At 37.7% G+C, this 7,327-nt stretch overlaps 1 pseudogene across 1 annotated transcript; it reads left to right on the top strand.

Moving 5' to 3' along the window:
- The first annotated feature begins 715 nt into the window (after positions 1 to 715).
- Positions 716 to 3,558, top strand: LOC148910905 (trace amine-associated receptor 1-like; annotated as a pseudogene). Its single transcript, XR_016119902.1, has 3 exons — positions 716 to 815; positions 1,001 to 1,540; positions 1,833 to 3,558. The product of XR_016119902.1 is annotated as a trace amine-associated receptor 1-like (transcript).
- Positions 3,559 to 7,327: the final 3,769 nt, after the last annotated feature.

Below are 7,327 nucleotides of genomic sequence, written 5' to 3'. Positions count from 1 at the left end.
CGATGAACAGAACAACAAGACATGGGGAAACACAGACAACACATGGGGAACAAGTGACACAACCAGTTAACACACAGAGAGTAGTATGAGTACGAGAACAGAACCGACCGGTGGTCTGACGAGTGGCTTGCGTCACTGCGCCACTGAGAACGGGAGAGATTACTCTTGGGGCAAGCATATCAGATCAGCCAGGACTCGTCAATCAGTGAAGATGACGTTCGTGTGCACTCACTGAGGATTTCTACCACAGGAATATCATTTAAAGTATTGGTATTGGGGGAGGGGTGAAAGGGATTAATGGGCTGTTTGATCAGCTCAGTTCGAAGAGAAAAGTCCAGCAAGATTAAGCTAATACAAAATTGTACTTTGTCAGTTCTGTTCAAGGTCGTTTGTGGTGGAAGTAGGGTTAACTCTGAAGAAAGGAAATCATTCTGGTTCCGCTTTAATTGAAGCTCACTCTCTCTTCTCTTATCTCACAACCTTGTCTTCATGGACACACGGAAGAGATTCCAGGATGTATTAGGAAAGTCTGAGCAAATAGTGCGTCCGCGTGATGTCTAGGAAATCACCATGACACCACTCTCATTTCGTTCCTCAGCCAACCAGAAGGTTCTTTCCAATTAATACGTTTCCTTTTTAACCGCGGGGGGCCAAACAAGGTGTCGTACTGGGATCGTTAGTGCCACAAGGAGAGTGTTTCAAAGAAGGGGGTCCACTCGTATTAACCAAGAATGGTCCTGCTCTAATTCGAGACCCTAATGTTCCCAGCTTGGCGCTCTATTTTAAATTTAGTATCTCAACCCAATCACCTATTTGTAAGTGCGTATAACTGCGTCAATCGTCGGCAAATTAGCAGCAGGGAAACTGAAAAGAGGGCAGTCCATGTTTTTGAAAGAGATTAGTTGATTACACTTGAGATTCCTTGATTTCTAGGTTTAAAATAATCCCCAGTGATAAAGAAAGATGTGCATTAGCTAATGATACGTTTGATCACTTCTAGTGTAGCAGCAGAAATGGAACGTCCAAAGAAAACACCGTGAATTGAACGGAACAAAACAGCTGCTTTCAGTAACACAGCAATTTGGAAATTTAACTCAAGGTCACCCACCAAAGAGAATTGCTTCATTCACAGTGAGAGACTTAAAACGGAGCGAATCGAAAATACCGTAGGTCGTCACCTGCACTGAGAGAGATTAAAAAGGCTTACAGTTCATCTATGCTGAACACATTCTGGTTTAGAAATCGCTTTCCGGGTTTTGAGAGATAGTCTTCAATCTTGTGCATGAGAAGCCACGACAGCTCTAGTCAAGCGTGAATCGAGTCACTCAATTCAGTGTCCATATTTCCACGTGTACTCACGATCAAAGAAGATAGATCAGCGTTCTACGAGAAAAACGCTGTCGTATCGTGAACACAGGATAACCGAAATCCCAACACCGCAGATAGAACGAGAGATAGTCCATTAAGAAGGACACAGATCATCTGTAAACACGGTGATCGTTACTCTAAATTAACTGTAACAGAAATCTCGCCATTAACGGTAAGTCAGACCTAAAATTCCATTACCTCAAACGTTTTTTTTTTAGGAAAAACTTTTACTTAAATATTTTCGATAGCTTTTAGAATATTCACGCAAAGACAAAGAATTCTGATGTAATTTCACTTAGGGGTAATTTTTTGAGGGTCTTTACACTTAGGAACGCAAAAAATATTGACGAGATCGCGTCACTATAGTGATTAAATGGGGGTTGACAGCCGACAGCCGGTTGCTCTCGCGACCGATGCATCTGTAGTTTCATAAATGAGTATATTTGTATATATATCACTCACAGGGTAGACTGGAACTCAGACGGAAGATCTGGCCAACGAAGAACGATGGAGGTGCATGAGGACAACGCGACTCTCCAACACGCACAAGGGAACGCCAGCATGCCGATGATGCCAGGCTTTGAATCTCCGCTCCTCTCGAGACAGCCTTGGTATTGGATTGTGCGCAGCGTAATCGCTCTTGTAACGATCTTTGGCAATGGATTCGTTATTTATCTCATATCCGCAAGACAAGTTCTACGCGAGCAAGCTTCTCCGAACTGGTTTGTCATGTCTATGGCGCTAGCAGACTTCTGTGTGGGGGCTATCAACTTCCCCTTGAATATGCTCTACGCGTTCACATCCGCACGAGAGCGAACGAGAACTTCATTGGGTTATTTTAGGGTTTTTTATGAATATCTTTCTCGACGCTTCGGTGACAAATCTTTCATTGCTCACTCTGGATCGTTATTTGGCAGTTGTTCACCCGTTTAAGTACGAGAACTTCATGAACCCTTCCAAAGCACTCTTATTTATAGTCCTTGCCTGGGGAGTTACAATAATACTGGAAATTCCCTATCTCGTGCTCGACGTTCAGAATGCAAGTGACGAGGCCTACTTCGTAAACCTCATCATCTACATGGCTATTTTCGCATTTTTAACCAAGTTTTTTCATGATATATTCCTACGCCAGGATATTATGTATAGCGAGGAGACACAAAAAGAAAATTAGAAAAGAAAAGAAACAAATTGCGTCAAATAATCCGTCGAGAAAAAGAATGGCTCAAAGCGGGAACAAAAACGGCGCGCTTGTGACCGTAGGGACGATTGTCGGCATATTCCTCCTGTGTAATAGCGCAATGCAATATCATTTAACGTGTTTCATCTCACCATACTGTGAAATAACTAGCACGTCTTTCTATGTATTTCTCTTGCTGCGATATCTGAATTCAACGCCGAATTTCGTCATATATGCTTTCATGAAAAAAGATTTTCGAAGGGAATTACGGAAAAGTATTAGGCGAGCGCTTCGATGATTTCCCTTGAGCATTTGCCGAGCGCAAGTAAGCAATACTTTTGAAGAAGTATCTTTTACTGAAGATTTCTAAATTTTCATGCAATCCTCGCGCTAAATCTAATATATTTATCAAAGCTTGAGTGACGCTTGAGTGTATATTTTCCCCCGAAGTTTTTCCGGGAAAGGACCGAGAGTGTTATTTCATCACAAATGAAATAAAATTGATTTGATTTGAAGTTATAAAACCCCATATATTGAATGCGTGAACTTGCTAAATCATTGACTTCGAACGATATTGCACGACCTTTCGTTTCCAAAATATCAACCTTACAAATTGATGAGGCATTTTGGCACAAAATCTTATTCTCCTTAAGTTCTTTCCACATGGATGAGGATGAGAATGATCTGAATATACTTATGAGTTGAATTGCCTCAGGACACGAACATAGGATAGTTTTTATTCCGTATATTTTCTAGGTAAAATAGGAATCAGGATCTAGTATTCTGAAGTCTGAAAACATATACCTCTTATGAACTGAACATTATGTCGATGTTGATAAGTTGCTATTAAAGGGAGAAAATTAATTACGAACGTCTTGACGGGTCTCTTTGATACGATGGAGGAAAGACGGTCAAAACAGACGTAATAAGAACTGGAAGTGAGTGTTGTGAACATCGTCACGTACTATACTTAGCAAGCGGACTCAAGCACTGAAATAAATACTCCTCCTCAACTTGGTTTGTGTGCGTTTTTTATTTTTATTTTATTTATTTATTTATTTTTTAGGGTCGAAGGAGGGAGGAAAATTACCCGTGGTCGTTTGAAAAATAAACATATGATTATGGCGAACCACAAAACTTGAAAGGCGAGAGAGATAGGTCAATCACGTTGTCAATTGTATTCGCGCGTATACAAAGGAAAATATATCTCATATGATATACCATAATGGGGACATGTGTTGTGAATAGTGTATACAGATATATGTATACACACATGATGTCGAAAAATGGCGAAAGGTTGTAAGAGGGAGAAATGAAAGAGATAAAGGGAAAGAGAAAGAAAAGGGAAAAGAGAGTAAGGAGAAAAGAGGAAAAGGACATGAGAGAGAGAAAGAAAGAGATGTGAGACAAGCTGTCGGTTAGTGCGACAAATTAAATCGCTATAATTTAGCTTTTGGCTTTCAGTTATTTAACAATTTCATTCAGTTAACCTTATTTTAATTTTTTTTCTCAAATTCCATAAAATCGTGCATATGTTCATTAGTCCAAAGCGACAAAGACAGCAAACATTTCCAAGCAACCACGATTAACATCTTTGTAGTAGTTAATGATTTCTAATACATGTTTACACTTGTACATTATCCACAGGGATATCAGAAATGGATGTTGTCACGCTCGAACCAAATGACCATTTTTTCAGCGAAAAAGTCGTATCTCAAAGATACATCAGAATACATCAGAATACAATACATCAGAAACTGAGTGAAGAAGCGATAAGAAAAGAATTCTCACTGTTGTTCGCCTCGAGGGAAATAATTTCAGCGACTCAGAAAAAAACATCTTATAAAACACACAACAGACAAAAGAATATGTGAGCACCATCAAAGAGTGCATTGATAAAATTCATAAATGTATAAAATATACGTGTTTTCTAAAGCACTTGGTTAATGTTATATCTCCTTAGGGAACGATAGTTATAATTTCATGAGGTGTTTCTAAGGCCGCTTACATGGAACTTAATATAACCTGATCATAAACAATGTTTCGTTCATCAATAAAACCACAGGTTCCTCTCCATTATTGAAATTGAAAAAAATAATAATAAAGAATACATCATAAATGCGAGTACTTCCCTGCCGTGGTCTTTGTTTTCGATCAAGTTTTAATTCACTGACACTGGATATTTTTATTATACTCATGAGAATTTGAAAAGAAAGTGGATATTTCAATTAATTTGAGATTCTAGAAAGAATGTTTGTTTATCGTGATAGAGTTTTTTGATAAAATGACTCATTGATTTCTATGTTGGCCTTGCTATCTGTTTTATAACTATAAACAACGATTACACCTCACTCCTCGGGCAATAGAATTCTGTGTTCATATCAAAGGAGGAAAGTTAAGTTTACAGGAATGAAATCTCGAGAACAGACTTCTATAGATAACTCTTGAATCTCTGCTTCAACGAATAAAATAAATAGCTGTCAAAACCAGGAATTCTTGCAATTTGTTTCAACTTCAATTATCTACGGCGCATCTATTTCTGTTCTTTGTGAAGATCTAGCTGACAACAATGGCGGATTTTTGTCGAGTGTAACTTCTCGAACTATCGAAATTCATAATGTTAATCTTCATCTGAATTTGTTGTCGTCTTTCCGTCTTAATTTATGTTGATGATATCTGGTGTACAATTGGTATGTCAAGTGTTTTTTGCTGCTTAGGACTAAGGGTGCTTTACCGGTATGAGTAGGAAAGATGATAAGATGAAAAAATGTATGTCTAGGTGAGGCTATTTCGCCTACGCTTTTTAGTTTTTGATTCATCCAAGCATCCTATTCCCATTATTTCATCTATTCATTTATCCATTCATCGATCTCATCCATCGGAACCAACTAGTGAACCAACCAAAGGAATTGATGTTTTTCAGGCATCCATTCCATTCCATTCCATCCATATATCTAGATATCATTCATATGTCTATCCCATCCGTCCTTTTCAGCTAATGCATCCATCCATCCATCCTTGCGCATCCATCCATCCATCCATCCATCCATCCATCCATCCCATCCATCCATCCCATCCATCCACCATCCATCCATCCATCCATCCATCCATCCATCCATCCATCCATCCACTCATTAAGTTACCCATGCCATTTTATCCATTTACCAACTCAAATAGCTTGATAGTATATTAAAAACGGTACTGAGAGATCCCTCTTGTCTTATGAATCAACCGACAGACAGACAACGTTACCGATATTCAGAAATTGGTTTTCCTAAGATAAGTATATTTTCTTTTCTTTTGAAAAAGCTGACATTATAATTCCAGTCCGTTCAGTTTATCTTTAAGTGAACTTGGTACAACAACTAATGTTTTCGCCTCCTGTTAACAACTTCGACAGACACGCTGTCAAATCTTCCCGGACAACACACCTCAAGGTCTTAACATTTTTAATGTATATTGATTTTATATTTTGTCATTTGTGTTTACCGTATGAAAGATTCAAATAGCAGACGCCATCTCCCATGTGAGATTTATTGCATTTTCAGACAAGCCTTCAGTTTTCTACTTAATCAAATCTTGGTCGCGTTAAGCGTTTGTTAATGATAATTAATAACTGAGAACTGTAGAGGATTGGCTGTTATCACGAATAGCTCTCAATCTATAACGTAGTGTGAAGTAACTTTATGGATAATGCATGTCTTATACTCATCTCCGAATGAATACAAAAGAAAATGTCCCACTTTTAAGCAAAACAAAAAACAAAGCAAGACAAAAAAACAAACAAACAAACAAAACAAAACAAAACAAAACAAACAAAAAAACAACAACAACAACAGCAACAAAAAGACAAAAAAAACAAACAAACAAAACAAAACAAAACAGCAACATTTAACGACATTATAAATGTCATTACAATATGTATCTCAAAATGTACAAGAAATAGTGATATATGATTTGCTTTTTAGCCATTAAAACAAACAAAGACACAGCATTAGCAAGCTAAATTTTTTCAATTTTCTTTCCAAATTAAAAACTTTGTATATTTAATCGAAATCCTTCTCAATAGCGTCTAACATGACAGGGCACAACCGATAGACTAGTAGATCATCGATAAGGTATTCCGTATATTATATATTTTGTAAACTAACTACTGACAACAATTTTGTTGAAGTTGCTCCTTTCAATACTCATCCTTCCATCAAATAACAATTTGCTTTTTTCCCCCTTTTGAATATATTTTAATTCTTTTCGTAGTCATGACAACTCTGACTTTTATTTTGACAAACTTCGTCGTCGAAATTTCTAATAACGAATATTTTCGGGAATAAAGCTCGCAAGAAAAATAATCACTTGAAGCGGTGCGACATAGTATACTGCAGATAAGTCAATCAGTTGAGTGGAGAAATAGACCTCCTCGGCTCTGACGTAATGTTTTCCCATTTCAGACCACGTGTCATTCCCTAGAGTATCATTTCTTTGTTTAAGGTTTGAACTCGGTTGCACATGAGAATAACATGAATATGGATACAATTCAAACAAGGGAATATTATTCTCAAGGGAATGACACGTGGTCTGAAAAGGGACAACATTACGCTCGAGCCGAGGAGGTCTATTCATTCCATTGTAAAAGGATCGAGTTAATTAACCTAAATCTATCTTATCTGCAAAATACGTAAGCTTTAGTTTTGCTCTTGACATTCATAGATAGGATGAGTTTACTTGGACGAAGCTGTTTTATCTGAAGATGGGGGATAAACCCGTTGGCTAAGCTGGATAAAC

The sequence above is a fragment of the Actinia tenebrosa genome, unplaced genomic scaffold (assembly GCF_029948245.1).
Source record: "Actinia tenebrosa isolate PJP-AT-01 unplaced genomic scaffold, QUT_ActTen_1.0 PGA_scaffold15__27_contigs__length_11533743, whole genome shotgun sequence".
NCBI classification, from domain to species: Eukaryota; Metazoa; Cnidaria; class Anthozoa; order Actiniaria; family Actiniidae; genus Actinia; species Actinia tenebrosa.
Note: the sequence above shows the minus strand (reverse complement) of the source record. Positions and strands in the feature narration are given on the sequence as shown.